Source organism: Capra hircus, chromosome 21 (assembly GCF_001704415.2).
Source record: "Capra hircus breed San Clemente chromosome 21, ASM170441v1, whole genome shotgun sequence".
Taxonomy (NCBI): domain Eukaryota; kingdom Metazoa; phylum Chordata; class Mammalia; order Artiodactyla; family Bovidae; genus Capra; species Capra hircus.
In genome coordinates, this window is record NC_030828.1 from 20,813,491 (window position 1) to 20,833,983 (window position 20,493).

General features: G+C 47.7%; 1 pseudogene; it reads right to left on the minus strand.

Annotated features, from left to right (window-relative positions):
• On the minus strand, window positions 17,791–18,581 carry LOC102186633 (annotated as a pseudogene).

Below are 20,493 nucleotides of genomic sequence, written 5' to 3' on the forward strand. Positions count from 1 at the left end.
GATAGTGGTGGAAGCCTTGGGTCTGAAAAGATTGCTCAGGAAGACAGTGTGCTGTGAGGATGGAGGAGATGTGGGGAGGCGGGAGAGTGGATGAGACCCTGCGGGGCACCAATACGTGAGAGCCCTGGAGGAAGAGGAGACCCCTAAAAGGGCTGTCACAGAAAGTGTGAGATTCCCAAAGGATGAACCGAAGTGGGAAGACTACAGAACAGACAAGAAGTGGAGCGCTGAGAGATGTCCTCTGGGTTTAGCCTCCCAGAGACCATCTGTGGGACTTCCCGGGGGTCCAGTGGTTAAGGAGCTGCCTTCCAGTCCAGGGGACACAGGTCCAATCCCTGGTCATAGAGCTAAGATGCTAAATGCTGCATGGCACCTAGGCTCCAGTGCCGCAGCTACTGAGCCCACGCGCTGCAACTAGAGAAAAGCCTGTGTGCTGCAACAAAGATGCAGCTCGACCAAAAAGAAAAGCCGGAGGCCATCTCTGACCTTGGCAGTGGGCACTCCTGTTTCTCTGCTGGGGCGTACGGCGGCTGCCGCAGGGAAAGCAGGTGCTTTCCCAGGGATGGGTTGAGGAAAGGCTGCTGCTGCTGCTAAGTCGCATTCAGTCATGTCCGACTCCGTGCTACCCCATAGACGGCAGCCCACCAGGCTCCCCCATCCCTGGGATTCTCCAGGCAAGAACACTGGAGTGGGTTGCCATTTCCTTCTCCAATGCATGAAAGTGAAAAGTGAAAGTGAAGTTGCTCAGTCGTGTCCGACTCTGTGCAACCCCATGGACTGTAGCCTACCAGGCTCCTCCGCCCATGGAATTTTCCAGGCAAGAGTACTGGAGTGAGTTGCCATTGCCTTCTCCGTGAGGAAAGGCTAAGAGTTAGCAAAGTGGGTCAGCCAGCATAGACCTCTCTTTCAAGGAAAAGGAATCAGAAGGGAGAGCCGAGGTGGAAGGAGGGCTTTGGGAATTTGGGTTTTAAGACAGTTAGATGTGACTTAGCCACTGAACAACAACAACAATAATGTGGATTGAACCTGGCCCCTCAGCCATAGAGTTCAGAGTCCTAACTAATGGACCGCCAGAGAGTTCCCAACCTTTGGTAAATTTAAACGCTCAGGAGAAGGAGCTGGCAGAGGTGAGGCTGAATATGCCAGTGAGAGAGAAGGGTAAAGGCAAGAGGTGGCTGAGGCCCCAGACCCTGAGGGGTCTGAGCCCCCGACGGCAGACGGCAGAGAGTCTCCCCCTTCTTTCCTGGAGAGGAGGTGGCTGCCTGATGGCGTCTATTTCCTCTGACAAGTAGGAGGCAGAAAGTGAGGGGATGAATAGTTGGGAACATGCAGAAGACTGGTGGAGTTTGTGACAACCAGTTGGTCAGTGGGAGTTAACAAGAGATGAGCTGAAGTCCACACGTGTGTGGGGTGGGGTCAGGCACAGTCCTCGCAGGAGTCACTGCCCAACATCACAGACGGGAGTCTGTGCATGCTGTGTGTCTGCAGTCCTTAAGCTCAATACGTTCATTCGCCATCAACTTTCTTACTGCTTTGGCCGCCAGGAGGTGACAGTCTGTCTGGATACTAAGGACAGCTCACCGTGGCTCCCAGTAACGGCTTGAGGGTGTCTCTGGATTTCTTTCCACCATGGAAGGTTACAAGGGGAAGCCAGGTGTGTGCAGCTTGGAAATGGGTTCTCATCAGACATGGAATCAGCCGGCATCTTGTTCTTGGAGTCCCAGCCTCGAGGAATGTGAGAAGTACAAGTTACCTGTTTCAGCCACCTGTCTGGGGTGATTTGTTACAGCAGCCTGAGCTGAGTGCACAGTAACTCCGTGAAGAAGGTAATCGTCTTGCCCAGAACAGAGCAGGACTTTCAACTGCAGGTTAGTTTTCCACTGTGTCATGGGATGTACCACAAGGTGTTGTGGTCTCCCCAAGTCTCCCCTCACTTAATTAAATAGAAAATATGTCTTTGGAACCTGCCTCCCTGAATTCAACATAGATATAGAAATTTATTGGAAGCATTGGCTCTTTTCCTTTGAACCAGATTTACCTCTTCAGTCATTTAAAAAATTGTATTATTATTTATTTTTATTTGTCTGGCTGCACTGGGTCTTAGTTGGGGCATGCAGGATTTTTAGCTGTGGCATGTGGGATCTAGTTCCCTAACCAGGGATTTAACCCAGACCCCCTGCATTGGGAGCACAGAGTCTTAGCCACCAGACCACCAGGAAAGTCCTTCTTCAATCATTTAGACCTGAACTTCATTAGGAGGTGATTAGGTTTTCTCCCCAATTTAATCGGTGGTGGTTATACAGAAGGCCCAGTGGAAAAGTTTTGTGATCACTTAGCCAGGGCCGCCAAGGGCGAGGCAGCAGGAGGGTTAAAACCTGCGCACTGAATATATGCTCAAGCTGGTGAGAGGAGGAGTCAGTGATAGACCTTAGGATTAGCTTTGCCAAAATATCTTAGAAGAGAAAGAGATTAAAGATTCTACGGAAGTATAGATTTTTCAGTCTCCTCGCTAAATAGAGAGTGGTGTGGCTGCTGATTGAGAACGTTTATGTCTATTTGGGGGAGTCAGGGCAGGGTTGTCCAGAAGGAGACGCACAGAGAGCCGCCTTTGGAGTTTGGACATCCCTCATTCTCCCCCACCTCCACTCCCACTATGCCCCCCACCTCAACCTTGAATCCTGGGTACAGTGAGCAGGGCAGTTACCCAGATTCCTGGGCAAGGTTTCCTCTTGGCATCCAGACCGAAAGAGATCAGGGAGGCCACGGGTGTTGAAATAGCCTGGCAGGAGGAATGCTGAGTCTGTCTTCCTGCCAGTGGCAGGCATAGGATGTACCAAATACAGCCTGGTCCTTTGCTCTGGGTACATATGAGTCTAGATTCTGAGGGGCCTGGAGCTTACACAGTTGGGTTGGCCGAGAAGGGGATCCTTTCTGAGAAAATAACACAAAATTAGGGAGACCCTTGGAAGGGGACTGTGTGAGTGAGGGATGCTGAAGTGTAAGCTTCAGAGAGGGTTATGTGTGGAGAAGAAAGTGAAATAGGATGAGGAGATAGAGCTTACGGAAGGGGAGGCTACTCTAGACTGGAGTAGTCAGGGGAGGCTGACGTCTGAGCTACAAACCAAACAACAAGAAGCCAGCCATGAGGCCACCGGTGTGAAGAACATTCTGAGCAGAAGGAACAGTCAGTGCAAAGTCCCTGGGGCTGGATCAGGCTTGGAATGGCAGGACCATGAGAAGATGAGTGTGCCTGGAGTTTGGTGAGCCAGGGGAGAGGGCTGGGTGGTGAGTTCAGGGGACGGGGCAGGGGCTGGTTCCTCTTGGGCCTTCAAGACTTGGTACTGCTACTGCTACTGCTGCTAAGTCACTTCAGTCGTGTCTGACTCTGTGCAGCCCCATAGACAGCAGCCCACCAGGCTCCCCTGTCCCTGGGATTCTCCAGGCAAGAACACTGGAGTGGGTTGCCATTTCCTTCTCCAATGCATGAAAGTGAAAAGTGAAAGTGAAGTTGCTCAGTTGTGTCCGGCTCTTAGGGACCCCATGGACTGCAGCCCACCAGGCTCCTCCATCCATGGGATGTTCCAGACTTGGTAAGGACTCTGTTATTCCAGGATCTGCGGGAGGCTATTGAAAACTTTTAAGTGAGACTAAATATAAAATCAACATTATAGGGACTGCCCTGGTGGTCCAGTGGTTAAGACTTCAATGCATGGGGCAAGGGTTCAATCCCTGGTCCAGAAACTACAATCCCCCATGCCCCAAGGTGCAGCCAAAAAATAAATAAATTAAGGAAACTTTATAAACCCAATTCCAGTCCCACGTACTTAGGTATGAAATATATATATATATATATATATATATATATATATATATATATATATATAAATTTTTTTTTTTTTCAAAGAGCTTCATAGTGGTGTTTCCTGATGGCTCCACCTGTACTGCAGGAGACCTGAGTTCAATCCCTTGGTTGGAAAGATCACCTGGAGGAGGGTGTGACAACCCCACTCCAGTATTCTTGCCTGGAGAATCCCATGGCCAGAGGAGCCTGGTGGGCTACAGTCCATGGGGTCACAAACGGTCAGACATGGCTGAAAGACCATTTAAAAAAATGGCTTGCAGAAAATTCCAGAACGAGGATAGCCAGTGGGGTTGGGGGTGTGTCAGCAGGACCTGGTCCTTCTAGGTCTGATGGTCAGAGGGGCAGCCCCCAGAACAGCCCCCAGGAACAGAGGAGTGGTTCCTCCCATCTCCTACCATGTCTCTTTCCCTGTTACTGTCGCTCATGCTCACCCCACGGGGCTCTTGGGGAGCAAAAGGGCTGATCTGTGTCTGCCCTGCTGGACGTCACAGTCTGGACAGCTTCTGAAGCCCTGGGTCGAACCTATGGAATAGAGACAACCTCAGAGTGCCCTTGTATGTGTGCATGCAAAGTCGCTTCAGTTATGTCTGACTCTGTGCAACCTTATGGACTGTAGTAACCCTCCAGGCTCCTCTGTCCATGGAATTTTCCAGGCAAGAATACTGGAGTGGGTTACCACGCCGTCCTCCATGGGATCTTTCCAACTCAGTGATACATCTCTTATATCTCCTGCTTTGGCAGGCAGATTCTTTACCAGCAGCACCACCTGGGAAGCCCCAAGTTCCCCTTAGCAACCCGAGGAGTGAGCATCCTTGTTTCCAGAATATCTGACAGCCACCACCTTTGGGTAGAAGGGAAGGACGCCCTCTTAACAACTGGCTGCGATCTGGCTGGAACATGTGGTCTGGCCATGACCCCTCAACCTCCAGAAGGCCAGTCTCCATAGGAACCTCTGAAACATGCTGCCTAGGGGAAAAGGAAGCAGGAATTGCATTGTTGCAGGTGGCTAATGAATAGATCTACCCTGTGGCGAGGAGGGAGGAAAGGCGGAGTGGGCAGAGAATCTTCAAGTCAGGGAAGAAGGTGGGCAAGGGGGGCAGACCATCAGCGGATGCGGTGTATACCCGGGAAGCCTTGGCCTCTCCGCCAGGTTCCTCCTTTCCCCCACTGAATCCCCAGGGACTCAGGGCCTCCCTGGACAAGGCCGGGACAACATTACTGGACATCCTGGAATCTAAGACAAGAACCCAGTCAACATGGTAGTCTAGCGATTTGGGACTTGGGAATGGGAAGACCCAAGAGCTGGTCTTGGTGAAGATTGAAGAGCTGGTCTTCCAGTGGGGTCTGCTGCTGGAAAGGATTTGGGTTTTAACACTGAGTTTGAGACAGCAAACAAAGGGCTTCCTAAAAAGAAATTTTTTTTTTGTAGTGTGTATTTATTTGGCTGTGCCAGGTCTTAGTGATGACATTCAAGATCTTTAGTTGCAACATGTGGGAGCTATTACTATTTCCATGACCAAGGCTCTAACTCCTGGCACCCTGCATTGGAAGCTCAGAGACTTAGCCACTGGACCACCAGGGAAGTCCCCCAAAGGGCTTGGGGCCAAGTTACAGTGGTTCTTATGGGGCCTGGAGGAAAGTTTGTCCACACTTCAAGTAATGAGACAAAGTGGCGGAGGCGGGGGGGTGGGGGTGGGGGTGGGGGGGGCGGGGGGGTGCTGGGAGGGGAGGGGGAAGTTAAACTGTTAAAAAACAGAGAGAGAAATAAACACCTTGAGAAACTTGAGAAGCTGGTTAACTAGCCATGGAATCCCCGCAGGCCTGCCTAAGAGGGAACAATAGTTGAGGATTTCCGCCCCCTCAAAAAAACAAAACAAAACAAAACACCAACCAGCCAACCAGCAAACAAAGAAACAATGGAGAGACCCTGGAAACGGTGCTCGCGGCTGGACCCTTTACCCCAGCAAAGATGGCAGTCCACAGTGAGGCCCTGCCCCCAGTCAACAGAAGATCAAGGCAGACAGAGCCTATCTCTGGAGCAGTATAGCAGCAGCCCTTGCCTTAAGCTCTCAGTGGGCGAGACCAACAGGTTGAAAAGGCTCTGAGGCAGGCAACCTGGGTGGGCCCCAGGAAGACAGGATTGTAAACAAGTGGAGGAAACCTCGGGCTTCCCAGGTGGCTCAGGGGTGAATAACCCGCCTGCCATTACAGGAGACAGGTTTGATCCCTGGGTTGGGAAGATCCCCTGGAGGAGGGCATGGCAATCCACTCCAGTGTTCTTGTCTGGAGAATCCCATGGACAGAGGAACCTGGTGGGCTACAGTCTGTGGGGGTCACAGTCAGTGACTAAACACACACACACACACACACACAGAGGTCCAGTTCCCTTTCTTGATTAAGACAAAGCTCTTCCTGGGATGGGGTGGGGCAGTTGGTCAACAAAGGGCCAGAAGGTGGCAGTGTCTACTCAGGGAGGGGTGGTGGGCCCCGACCACAGGCAGAGTCACCCAGGCGTGCAGCCCCTTACGGCCCCTTGCACTGATCCCAGCTCCCCAGGCCTGGCCTGCAGATGGTCTGCCCACGAGGTAAATTCAGGCAAGGACCAAGTGCCCAGGCTATGAGCTGTGTGCCAGCTGGGATGGCCCTGGCCCTTGATATCGAAATAGAATCTCCTGTCACTTCCATCACAGGAAGTAGGACCCCTAGCATCTTCCTCACTGTTTCCCGGGTTCAAGGGTTCAAGATGCCTTGTGTTCCAGGCACCCGATGGCCACAGTCCAGCACCACTGCCCTCCCAGGCCCCTTCCTCCCATTTCTCCATCCTCTCTCTTTCCTCTGCTCTCCACCCATCCTGCACTCAGAGTCAGGGAAGAAGAACAAGAAAATGACAAATGTGGGTGAGGATGTGGAGTAATTGAAACATTTCCCCCCCTCTTTGGTGCACTGAGGTTATTGCAGAAAGTGAAGAGGAGCTAAAAAGCCTCTTGATGAAAGTGAAAGAGGAGAGCGAAAAAGTTGACTTAAAGCTCAACATTCAGAAAACGAAGATCATGGCATCTGGTCCCATCACTTCATGGGAAATAGACGGGGAAACAGTAGAAACAGTGTCAGACTTTATTTTGGGGGGCTCCAAAATCACTGCAGATGGTGACTGCAGCCATGAAATTAGAAGACGCTTACTCCTTGGAAGAAAAGTTATGACCAACCTAGATAGCATATTCAAAAGCAGAGACATTACTTTGCCGACTAAGGTCCGTCTAGTCAAGGCTATGGTTTTTCCAGTGGTCATGTATGGATGTGAGAGTTGGACTGTGAAGAAGGCTGAGCGCCAAAGAATTGATGCTTTTGAACTGTGGTGTTGGAGAAGACTCTTGAGAGTCCCTTGGACTGCAAGGAGATCCAACCAGTCCAATCTGAAGGAAATCAACCCTGGGATTTCTTTGGAAGGAATGATGCTAAAGCTGAAGCTCCAGTACTTGGTCACCTCATGTGAAGAGCTGACTCATTGGAAAAGACCCTGATGCTGGAAGGGATTGGGGGCAGGAGGAGAAGGGGACGACTGAGGATGAGATGGCTGGATGGCATCACGGACTCGATGGATGTGAGTCTGAGTGAACTCCGGGAGATGGTGATGGACAGGGAGGCCTGGCGTGCTGCGATTCATGGGGTCGCAAAGACTCAGACACGACTGAGCGACTGAATTGAACTGAAATTGGTGCACTGTGTGGCTTGAGGGATCTTAGTTCAATCAGAGATTGAATGTGGGCCACAGCAGTGAAAGCGCCGAGTCCTAACCACTGGACAACCAGGGAATTCCCATAACTTTTGTGTTTTATTGAGGTGTTGCTATTGGTACTGCTAAATCGCTTCAGTCGTGTCCAACTCTGTGCAACCCCATAAACAGCAGCCCATGAGGCTCCCTTGTCCCTGGGATTCTCCAGGCAAGAACACTGGAGCGGGTTGCCATTTCCTACTCCAATGCATGAAAGTGAAACGTGAAAGTGAAGTCGCTCAGTCGTGTCCGACTCTTAGTGACCCCATAGACTGCGGCCCACCAGGCTCCTCAGTCCATGGGATTTTCCAGGCAAGAGTGCTGGAGCGGGGTGCCATTGCCTTCTCCGATTGAGGTATTACTTGCTGTAAAAATATTATATAAGCTTCAGGGGTCCAACATAGTGATTCACAATTTTTTAAAATAAATTTTATTTATTATTTTTGGCAGTGCCGGGTCTTCGTTGCTGTGAGGGGTGCTCTCTAGTTTCAGCGAGTGGGTGCTACTCACTAGTTGCGCTGGGAGACTTCTCGTCGCAGTAGCTCCTCTTATTGCAGAGCACGGCTCCAGAGCATTAGGCTTCTGCGGTTGCGGCACACGGCCTCGGTGTGAGCAGGCTCAGTACTCATGGCACGCTGGCTTAGATTCTCTGTGTCATGTGGGACCTTCCCAGGTTGAACCTGTGTCTTCTGCAGTGGCAGGAGGGTTCTTTACCCCTCAGCCACCAGGGAAGGCCATGATTCACAATTTTTAAAGGTTGTAGTCCACTTATAGTTATTTCAAAATATTGACTGTATTCCCTGTTTCCTACAATATATTCTTGCAGCTCATTTATTTTATACGTAGAAGTTTGTGCCTCTTAATTCTCTGCCCCTATCTTTTCCCTCCCCTGTCTCCTCTTCCCATAGTTAACCTACTAGATTATTCTCTATATCTATGAGTCTGTTTCTTTTTGTTATATTCACTAGTTTATTTATTAGATTACACGTATAAATGATATCGTCTGACTTATTTCACCTAGCAGAATACCCTATAGGTGCAATCATGTTGTTGCAACTGGCAGATTCTCTTTCCTTTTTATTATGTTGTTGTTGTTTTATTCTGCCTCTTCTTTATCCATTCATCTGTTGATGGACGCCTGGGTTGCTTCTATATCTCGGCGATTATAAACAATGCTGCCGTGAACGTTATGGTGTGTGTGCTTTTTCAGATTAGTGTTTTAATTTTGGGGAGGTATACCTAGGAGTGGGACTGCTGGGTCGTTTGGCAGTTCTGGTTTTAGTTTTCTGAGAAACCTCAGTGTTGTTTTCTGCAGTGACTACACTAATTTATATGCCCCCACTGGTGTATGAGGATTCCCTTTTCTCCACATCCTCACCATTTATTTGTGTCTTTTTGATGATAACCATTCTGACAGATGTTTGGTGATATCTCATTGTGGCTTTAATGTGCATTTCTCTGATGATTAACGATGTTGGGCATCTTTTCATGTGCCTATTGGCCATCTGTAAGTCTTCTTTGGAAAAATGTCTATTCAGATCTTCCACCCATATTTCAATGGGGTTGTTTGGGAGTTTTTTTATGTTGAGGTGTATGAGCGCTTTATGTACATTTAATATTAACTCTTACTGGTTATACCATTTGCAAATGTTTTCTCCCATTTAGTAGGTTGTCTTTTCAGAAATCGGAACTTTTAACACACTGTTGGTGAGAATGTAAAATGATACAGCTGTTGCAAGAAGGGGGACCCCTTCCAGGGCCCGGAAGTGGGCTCTTGTCTAACACTCGGAAATGAATTGTCCAAAGAGACACATGTGCTGACAAAGTAAGAGATTTTATTGGGAAGGGGCGCCCGGGCAGAAAGCAGTGGGGTAAGGAAAGCCAGGAGGACTGCTTTGCAATGTGGCTCACAATCTCGGGTTTTATGTTGATGGGATTAGTTTCCAGGTTGTCTTTAGCCAATCATTCTGACTCAGAGTCCTTCCTGATGGCACACGCATCGCTCAGCCAAGATGGATGCCAGCGAGAAGGTTTCAGGGAGGTGGTCGGACACGTAGTGTCTCCTTTTGACCTTTCCTGAACTCTTCCGGTTGCTGGTGGCTTATTAGTTCCATGTTCCTTACCAGGACCTCCTGTCGTAAAACAACTCATGCAAATAGTTACTAGGGTGCCTGGCCAGGGTGGGCGGTTTCAGGCACTGTGCTTCCCCTAACACAGCCACTGTAGACAATAGCATACCAGTCCTCAAAAATTAAAAGTAGAATTATCATAGGATGCAGCAATTCCACTTCTAGGTGGATACCTAAAAGAATTGAAAGCAGGGTTTCAAAGAGATATTTGTATACCCATGTTGATAGCAGCATTAATCATAGCAGCCTAAAGATGGAAGCAGCCCAAGTGTTTACTAATGGGTGAATGGATGAACAAAATGAGGTTATACTGGTGAAGGACCAGGAAGCGTGGCGTGCTGCAGTTTGTGGGGTCGCAAAGAGTCGCACACAACTTAGTGACTGAACAACGACAACAATACAATGGAATGTTATTCAGCCTTAAAAAGGAAGACTGTTCTGACACATGCTGCACCATGGATTAACCTTGAGGACAGTATGCTAAGTGAAATAAGCCTAACATAACACAGTATGTTTCTGCTTCTATGAGGCACTGAGAACAGTCACATAGACAGAAAATAGAATGGTGGTTGCCAGAGGCTGGAGGAATGGAAAGTTATTGTTTAATTGGTACAGAATTTTGTTTGGGGAAGATGAATTCTGAAGATGGAATGGGGTGATGGCTCTAAACAAGGAGGATGTACCCCTAGAAATGGTTAAAAACATAAATTTTATGTTATGTGTATTATGTGGGTTGCCATTTCCTCCTCCGGCGGAATCTTCCTGATCCAGGGATTGAACCCACATCTCCTGCGTCTACTTGATGAGCCATCAGGGAAGCCGTGTGTATTTCACCTCACTTGTTTTAAAGAAGGTCCTTTGTCCCTGCCACTGGGGATTCCTCACCGGACACACACCTCCCAGGCTGAGGCTCCTGCTATTTTGTCCTGGCCCCTTATCATTCTTCTGATCTTCTCCGCTGTCTTCTCCTCTCTTATGGGGGTTCCCTTTCCCCCAAGTTCCTGTTAAGACCCCAGTAAAGCTGTTCAGTTCCTCCAGTGTTTAACCATGTCCCTGGCACCTCCCTTTCCTCAGCCGAAGTGACTGATCCAGATACTCACCGAAAGTATAACAGTTCTCACGCTGCTAAAGGCCATGGCAACGTGGCATCTGGTATGTACTTGGGACCCTGAAGAATTGAGTTGTCCAAGTCCACAGTTGAGATGCCATCTTCTCTCCACCAGCTGCCAGGCTAAGGATAGACCTGGGGGCCCCAGGAGTGAATTTGTCAGAGTAAAGGCCTCTCTGGGCATCCTTTTGGCAGCTTGCAAACAGGCCCTGCTGGCAACGTTCCATCTGTCTGAGCATCGAGGATCAAGCCTCAGAAGCGCAGGCCCTGGGCATAAAGCAGAGAATGAGGAGTCCCCAAGCCCAGGCCAGGTGGACTCCGTGTGGGACGAAGTGACTGGGGACCAGAACCACAGGAGTGACAGGAGGTGTTGGAGGACTGGACATCAAGAAAGTCTGCACCTGTGTGTGTGTGTGTGTGTGTGTGTGTGTGTGCCTGTGTGTGCAGACATCCCTGGAGAGGTCTTGCGGGTGGGAAAGATTAAAGGAAAAATGGGGACGCTCTCCCCGTGGATGATTACGACAAATCCCCGCAGGGAAACAGACAGTGCCTCCCAGGCATAGATCTCCAAAGCAAAGGCAGGAGAGGGCCCCTGAGACGTCTTCAGAACAAAAACTGCTGCTTTATAAGTGCTTGCCAAGTGCCAAGCACTAAACACTACCGTGCTTAGTCACTAGTCAAGTCCCACTCTTTGAAACCCCATGGACCATAGCCCATCAGGCTCCTCTGTCCATGGGGATTCTCCAGGCAAGAATACTGGAGTGGGTTGCCATGCCCTCCTCCAAGGGATCTTTCCAACCCAGGGATTGAACCCAGGTCTCCCACAGCGCAGGCGGATTCTTTGCTGTCTGATAGTAGCTTCAACTACTCCTGCTACAATGCCAGGTTGGCCGTGTTCTAAGCCAGCTAATAAACTTGCAGTGCCCACCAATTAGGTGATTTAAAATAGTCTAGTAGCTGCATGTTATTTTATTTATTGTTTAAGAAATACAAACAGGGGACTTCCCTGGTGGTCCAGTGGTTGGGATGCTACATTTCCACTTCAGGGGGCTCAAATTCGATCCCTGGTCAGGGAAGTAAGATCCCTAACCCTAACCCCTCAAAAAAAAAAAAAAAAAATGGTCTCTGGGAACTTTGCTGGTGGTTCATTGCATTGGTTAAACTCCGAGCTTCCAATGCAAGGGTCACAGGTTCAATTCCTGTCTAGGGAACTAGGATCCCACATGCTGTTTGGCATGACCAAAAAAATTTTAGATAGGAAGAAATACAAACAGACATGTATGTTAATACAAGCATGTATGAAGAAGAAAAGTGAAAGTGTTAGTTGCTCAGTCGTGTTCAACTCTTTGTGACCCCATGGACTGTAGCCCACCAGGCTCCTCTGTCCATGGGATTCTCTAGGCAAGAATACTGGAGTGAGTAGCCATTCCCTTCTCCAAGTAATAAACAGGCGGATTCTTTACTGACTGTGTCACCAAGGAAGCCCAGAACTGAGCATAAGAGAGGCTAAAGGGTCTTGCCCCGTAGGTGGTCCCAGTGTGATCTGAACCTACGTGGAGTGAACACTCGGGAGACATCATCTCACACTGCAGTGAGTGTCAAGGAAGGAAAGGGTGTGGCTACTTGCATCCCACCCTGAAGGTTAAATCTGCTTTGAAAAGTTCAGTGGAGGGACTTTCCTAGCGGTCCAGTGTTTAATATGCTGCCCTTCCATTGAGGGGGGCACAGGTTCGATTCTTGGACAGGGAACTAAGATCCCATGTGCTGCTTGGCCCCCAATCCCCACCCCAAAATAAAAGTTCAAAGGAAAAATGACCCCATGGCTCAAAGTAGGAGTGAGAAAGCTCTTTAGACCATTTTCTACACCATCATTTTAGATGGCTGCCTGAAAGTCATTCAAACAATGCACCATCATCTATTTCAGCAGCCCCTAGTTGAGAACAATTTTTCACAAATATGAATAGCTCTGTGATGAACATTCTTATACTTTCCCGTTTGCCAATAAGGCAAAAAGATTTTAATCTCCACTACTTTGTTCATTGTCTGGCATTCAGGGTGTATAGGAGGGAGTCCAGTGAACTCAGCAAGCCTCACATGTCCCCACGCATAGAAGAATCCCTGAATTTGGCCACTTACCTCTATGTTCATAATTTCACTTTCTCATCACACAGGCTCGTTTCACCTGTGTCCAACACTTGATTCCACCTAGCTTCCTGCTCTCTGATGTGCTTCTGCTCAAGAGGAAACATTTCTGGGCTACAAGGTCAGCCCAGGATGCCCCCGCTACAGTGGGCATGCTCAGTTGCTCAGTCATGTTTAACTCTTTGCAACCCCGTGGACTGTGGCCCACCAGGCTCCTCTGTCCATGGAATTTCCCATGCAAGAATACTGGAGTGGGTTGCCAGGTCCTCCTCCAGGAAACATTCCCAACCCAGGGATGGAACCTATGTCTCCTGTGACTTCTGCATTAGCGGAGGGATTCTTTACCACTAGCTCCACCTGTGAAGCCCCTCTCCTAGGGCACGTTATGCAAAACAGATACTTCTTCACGTCCTCCATTCCGCCTTGCTCTCTGGAGAATCAGGATAGACCTCCATGGAGCCTTTGCCTCCTGTTTCGTGGAAATGTTTGTTCTGGTTCCTGGCTTCTTCCCAGTTTCCATCTGACTGCCCTTTTACCCTTCAGTCAGGTTTTATCTCTTACTCCGTGGGCACTTTTTTTGCTGACAAGATCTCAACTGAAACAGTGACATTAATTGCCTTTCTATGTTTTTAACTAGAAAGGAAGTTCAATTAGGGTACATGAATATTGGAAGGGGAAGACACAACCCCTGCCCCGTTTATGCCTAGGCATCTTTCTCTTACTTTTGCTCAATTTCTAAAAGGGTCTGGGGCCCACTCAACCCTAAATATTCATTGGAAGAACTGATTCTGAAGCTGAAGCTGCAATACTTTGCCCACCTGATGGAAAGAATCAACTCACTGGAAAAGACCCTGAAGCTGCGAAAGACTGAAGGCAGGAGGAGAAGGGCAGAAGGGCACGACAGAAGATGAGATGGTTGGATGGCATCACTGACCCGATGGATATGAATCTCAGCAAACCCTGGGAGATGGTGAAGGACAGGGCAGCCTGGCATGCTGCAGTCCATGGGGTCGCAAAAAGTCAGACATGACTTAGTGACTGAACAACAATAATAACGGGGACCCACCGGAAAATCAGAGCTCTGCCTGGAGAATGTGGTGGGCTTGAGTGATCCCCAGGTTGGACCTTGCACTGTCTGCTCTTTTGAAGACTCTTTCAAAAGATCCACCCTTCTCTTTGTTCCTCCCTTTCTCTTCCCAGCCCCAGGGGCAGGCTTTCTACTCAGCACCATTCATCAGGAAGAGACCTGCCTTTAAGTCTCTGAATACTCTCCAGTGACTGTGTAGGTGGACGCCAGTGGCAGCTTGAAGTAAAGATGCCTCATCTCGGCTCCGCTGGATCCTCTGCTTGCCCCACCGGCTGAGGCTCAGATTTCAGCCAGGAAAGCAAAAAGTTACAGATTACTTCCTAACCCCATGCCTTTCTCATTACCAGCAGTAACCTCCACTGTGAACGTCTGAAATGCCAAGAACTTGTATTGATTGCCTTCTCCCTCTTTTTAATGACAGGGTATATTCGTCTGTTAGTGTTACTGTAACAAATACCAGAGACTGGGTGGTTCAACAACAGAAATTTATTTTCTTATACTTCTGAAGCTTAGAAGTCCAAGATCAAGGTGTTGGCTCCTTCTGAGGCTTCCGTCGGCAGATGGCCATCTTCTCCAGTGCTACCCACTTGTCACAGCAAACACCCTCTTCCAACAACACAAGAGACGACTCTACACATGGACGTCACCAGATGGTCAGTACTGATGAAGGAGGAAACAGACAGAGCTGGACTCCACCTTAGGCCAGGCCGCGAACATTAGGCTACACACACGGTCACCCTCCCAGTGGACTCTGAACTTCGTGCCCAGCGTCTATAGAAATGGCATGCCAATGGAAAACCAGACCCCCTGATAAAGGAGCCTCAGGACTTGTACTTGGACTCTCCGTTGCCTAAAAGAATATGCTAATTATCTCTGTAACAGAACAAAGTCGTAAATTCCATTATGTTTATCGGGATATGACCGTAGGCCTATTGATAAATATCTACTGTTTCTCTAGTCTTGTGACACACGAATCAAGGGTTAACTTTGATTGTATCTCTCTTTTACCTGTCCAGACTAGTTTCAAGGAATTTGGGGAGGTGGGTTTGAGCAAGTGCTCTTAAGGTATATAAGGTTTTTCACAAAAACTGGTCGGGGTTCTTGGCTAAGAGGAGACTCTGCCTTGGGCCCACTGGTGCAATAAACTGCACTCCACTATCTGCATCATCCTTCTGAGTGAGTTTGTTTCCCAGAATGCGTGGCTACAACACTGAAATCAGACTGATTATATTCTTTGCAGCCAAAGACAGAGAAGTTCTGTACAGTTATCAGAAACAAGACTGGGAGCTGACTATGGCTCAGATTATGAACTCCTTATTATAAAATTCAGACTTAAATTAAAGGAAGTAGGGAAAATCACTAGGCTATTCAGGTATGACCGAAATCAAATCCCTTATGCGTATATAGTGGAAGTGACAAATAGATTCAAGGCATTAGATTTGATAGACAGAGTGCCTGAAGAACTATGGACAGAGGTTCGTAACATTGTACAGGAAGCAGTGATCAAAATCATCCCCAAGAAAAAGAAATGCAAAAGGTAAGATGATTGACTGAGAAGGCCTTACAAATAGCTGAGAAAAGGAGAGACGCAAAAGGCAAAGGAGTAAAGGAAAGCTATACCCATCCGAATGCAGAGTTCCAAAGAGTAGCAAGTAGAGATAAGAAAGCCTTCCTAAGTGAACAATGCAAAGAAATAGAAGAAAACAATAGAATGGGAAAGAACTAGAGATCTCTTCAAGATACCAAGAATACCAAGGAAACCAAGAATACCAAGGAAACATTTCATGCAAAGATAGGCACAATAGAGGACAGAAACAGTATGGACCTAACGGAAGCAGAAGATATTAAGAAGAGGTGGCAGTAATACACAGAAGAACTATACAAAAAAGATCTTAATGACCCAGGTAACCATGATGGTGTGGTCACTCACCTAGAGCCAGACATCCTGGAGCGCGAAGTCAAGTGGGCCTTAGGAAGCATCACTAGGAACAAAGCTAGTGGAGGTGAGGGAATTCCAGTTGAGCTATTTCAAATTCTAGAAGATGACGCTGTGAAAGTGCTGCACTCAGTATGCCAGCAAATTTGAAAAACTTAGCAGTGGCCACAGGACTGGAAAAGGTCAGTTTTCATTCCAATCCCAAAGAAGGGCAATGCCAAAGAATGTTTAAACTACCTCACAATTGTACTCATTTCACATGCTGGCAAGGTCATGCTCAAAATCCTCCATGCTAGGCTTCAACAGTACATGAACCAAGAACTTCCAGATGTTTAAGCTGGATTTAGAAACAGTATAGGAACAAGAGATCAAATTGCCAACATCCGTTGGATATTAGAAAAAGCAAGAGAACTCCAGAAAAACATCTACTTCTGCTTCACTGACTACTCTAAAGCCTTTGACTCTGTGGATCACAACAAACTGTGGAAAATTCTTCAAGAGATGGTAATGCCAGACCACCTTACCTGCCTCCTGAGGAACCTGTATGCAGGTCAAGAAACAACAGTTAGAACCGGACATGGTTCAAAACTGGGAAAGGCGTACGTCAAGGCTGTATATTGTCACCCTGCTTATTTAACTTACAGAGTACATCATGTGAAATGCCAGGTTGGATGAAGCACAAGCTGGAATCAAGATTGCTGGGAGAAATATCAATAACCTAAGATATGCAGATGACACCATTCATATGGCAGAAAGTGAAGAGAAACTAAAGAGCCTCTTGATGAAAGTGAAAGTGAGAGTGAAAAAGCTGTCTTAAAACTCAACATTGAAAAAACAAAGATCATGACATCCAATACCATCACTTCATGGCAAATGGATGGGGAAACAATGATTGACTTTATTTTCTCAGGCTTCAAAATCACTGTGGACAGTGATTGCAGCCATGAAAAACCTAAACAGCATATTAAAAAGCGGAGACATTATTTTGCCAACAAAGGTCAGTATAGTCAAATTGGCATTTTCCAGGAGTCATGTATAGATGTGAGAGCTGGACCATAAAGAAGGCTGAGTGCCAAAGAATTGATGGTTTCAAACTGTGATGTTGGAGAAGACTCTTGAGAGTCCTTTGGACTCCAAGGAGATCCAACCAGTCAATCCTGAAGAAAATCAGTCCTGAATATTCATTGAAAGGACTGATGCTGAAGCTGAAGCTCCAATACATTGGCCACCTGATGCGAAGAACTGACTCACTGGAAAAGACCCTGATGCTGGGAAGTATTGAAGGCAGGCAGAGAAGGGGACGACAGAGGATGAAGTGGTTGTATGATATCACCAACTAAATGGACATGAGCTTGAGCAAGCTCTGGGAGTTGGTGAACCACAGGGAAGACTGGCAGGCTGCAGCCCACGGGGTGGCAAAGAGTTGGACACGACTGAACGACTGAACAACAACATCTTCTCCCTGGGCCTCCTTCTATGAGTATCTGTGACCTAATCCCCACTTCTTAGAAGGACAGTGGTCACATTGGAGTGGTGCTCCATGCCTGCTAAGTCGCTTCAGTCATGTGTGACTCTTTGCAACCGCATAGGCTGTAGCCCCCAGACTCCTCTGTCCATGGGATTCTCCTGGCAAGAATACTGGAGTGGGTTGCCATGCCCTCCTCCAGGGCATCTTCCCCACCCAGTGGTCGAACCATGTCTCTTATGTCTCCTGCATTGGCAGGCGGGTTCTTTATCAGCAGTGCCGCCTTGGAGGTGTGGAGCAGGGTCCATATTGGGGTAGGACCCACCTTGATGACCTCCTTTTTCACTTAAATACCTACTTAAAGGCCCTTTCTCCGAATCCAGCCACATACTGAGGTACTGGAGGTTAGCACTTCAGCACATGAATTTGAGGGATGGTTCAGCCTGTAACACGTGTTACATTTCTGTGATTATAAAAGCAATATATGTTCACCATAGAAAATTTCCAGAGGTGAAGAAACTAAGGTAAGAATCTCTGCAAGGGACTTCTCTGGTGGTCCAGTTGAAGCCGTTTACCTTAGATTGAGACTGGAACCCACGTGCTGGGACTCAAACCCAGCCAAAACCCAGACTGGAACTTGAACTGAGCCAAAACCCACAGTCTTCAAACTGAGATCACAGACCTGGTTACAGGCTCAGGCTCTTTTTTTTTTAACAAGCCCTTTCTTGCCAGTTTTATTAAAGAAAAATTGTACGTGATTCACTTTTCACCAGTCTGTTCTGGCATGCTTCTAATGATATCAGAGTCATCTGGATCAATCATAGCCAGAGTGAATACCTCTGTAGTACTTTTCACATCTGTGCCCAATTCAATATTATTGCCATGGTAGTGATGGACACCAGTTTTGGCCAACATGGAATAATACTCTATTTCAGAGTATTGAATGAGCAGTTGTTGGTGAGGACGACCGGTTTCACTTTGCCTTGTCTGATCCTTTTCAGAGTCTGCTTGTACACTAGCACGTACTTTCTACTTTTCATAACCAGTTGGAGCCTAGAGTATTGACTCCAGTGACTTCATCTTCTTGGTGGCCACCACCTCCCTGCCTTGGGTGTGGGATGCCTCCAACCAAGAGCAGCCATCAAGATGGCCAGGGAGTGAGAAAGGCCAGGCTCAGGTTCTTGATGTCTCATAGCAGAAAGAATTCAGTGAGAGCCAAAGTGATAGGTAACAAGTGAATTTATTCAGAGAGAGTAACATTCCACAGAGCATGGGCCATCACAGAGGGTGAATACAGTGGCCTCAAAAGGGGTTGTGGTTAGCTTTTATGGGCTGGATAATTTCATAGGCTAATGAGTGGGAGGATTATTCCAACTATTTTGGGGAAAGGGAGGGGATTTCCAGGGGTTGGACTACTGCCTGCTTTTTGGTCTTTGATGGTCAACTTTGGAACCATCACGGCACCTCTGAGTGTGTCATTTAGCTTGCTGACTGAGGATCAAGGTCTAGTCAAAGCTGACTTGTCTGCCATCTTGGGCCCATTTGATTCCAATTGGTCTATGTTGTGTCCTTGGGCTATGTCATTCTTTCAAAAATCCTGCCTGGCCCCTTTCCCTCCTATTTTACCATGGCTAACACTCTGCGCTCCCAATGCAGAGAAAAACTAATTCTGACTTCATGTTCGAAGTGTTTCTTTGACTTGCTTTTCGTGGCTGTTGTTGTTATCATCACACATAATGGCCTACCTCAGAAAACCCAGCCCCTCAGCCTGAATGTTGGACTAAAAATGCCTTTGTTGAGCTCAGTCAGCTAGTCAGTTCAGTCGCTCAGTTGTGTCTGACTCTTTGCAACCCCATGAATCGCAGCACGCCAGGCCTCCCTGTCTATCACCAACTCCCAGAGCTCACCCAAACTCATGTGCATCGAGTCGGTGATGCCATCCAGCCATCTCATCCTTTGTCGTCCCCTTCTCTTCCTGCCCCCAATCCCTGCCAGCATCAGGGTCTTTTCCAATGAGTCAACTCTTCACATGAGGTGGCCAAAGTATTGGAGTTTCAGCCTCAGCATCAGTCCTTCCAATGAACACCCAGGACTGGTCTCCTTTAGGATGGACTGGTTGGATCTCCTTGCAGTCCAAGGGACTCTCAAGAGTCTTTTCCAGCACCACAGTTTAAAAGCATCAATTCTTTGGCGTTCAGCCTTCTTCACAGTCCAACTCTCACATCCATATGTCCCGCGAGTGTATGTTCCTTGGTTCTTTGTCTCGTCACAACAAAGATTTGGCGTGAAGGACATGAAAGCCCCCTCGGCGTGTCACAGCTCTCAGGTCTTGGATAGACCGTGTTATAGCTCTCAGGTCTCAAATGGACCATGTTATAGCTCTTAGACAAATCAATGTTACAGCTTAGTGTTACAGCTCTATTTTATTTAGAAGATAGCAGGAAAATCCATCTTCGAGGCGTGAGGGCACATCGATCCAAAGACATGAGGAGAAGAGCGCCCCAGCGTGCAGGAGAGAGAGAGAGGAAGCTAGCTTTGGCTCCTCTATTTATATGTTTATCTCTCCCTGGGCCTGTCCTATGTAAATTGGGCCAGCCAGGAGTATTGTTTGTTTTATCTGAGGTCCTCACTCCGGTCCTCGGACCTTCTTTCGTTCTATTTTCGTGGGCTTTTCCCTTCCTTGTCTTTTAGCCACCACCATTTTGGACTCCTTTTCCCTATTCTACCTACCTAACACATAGCACTGGAAAAACCATAGCCTTGACTAGATGGACATTTGTTGGCAAAGAAATGTCTCTACTTTTGAATATGCTATCTAGGTTGGTCATAAACTTCCCTTCCAAACAGTAAGCATCTTTTAATTTCATGGCTGCAAATCTGCAGTGATTTTGGAGCCTCCAAAAATAAAGTCTGCCACTGTTTCCACTGTTTCTCCCATCTATTTCCCATGAAGTGATGGGACTGGATGTCATGATCTTAGTTTTCTGAATGT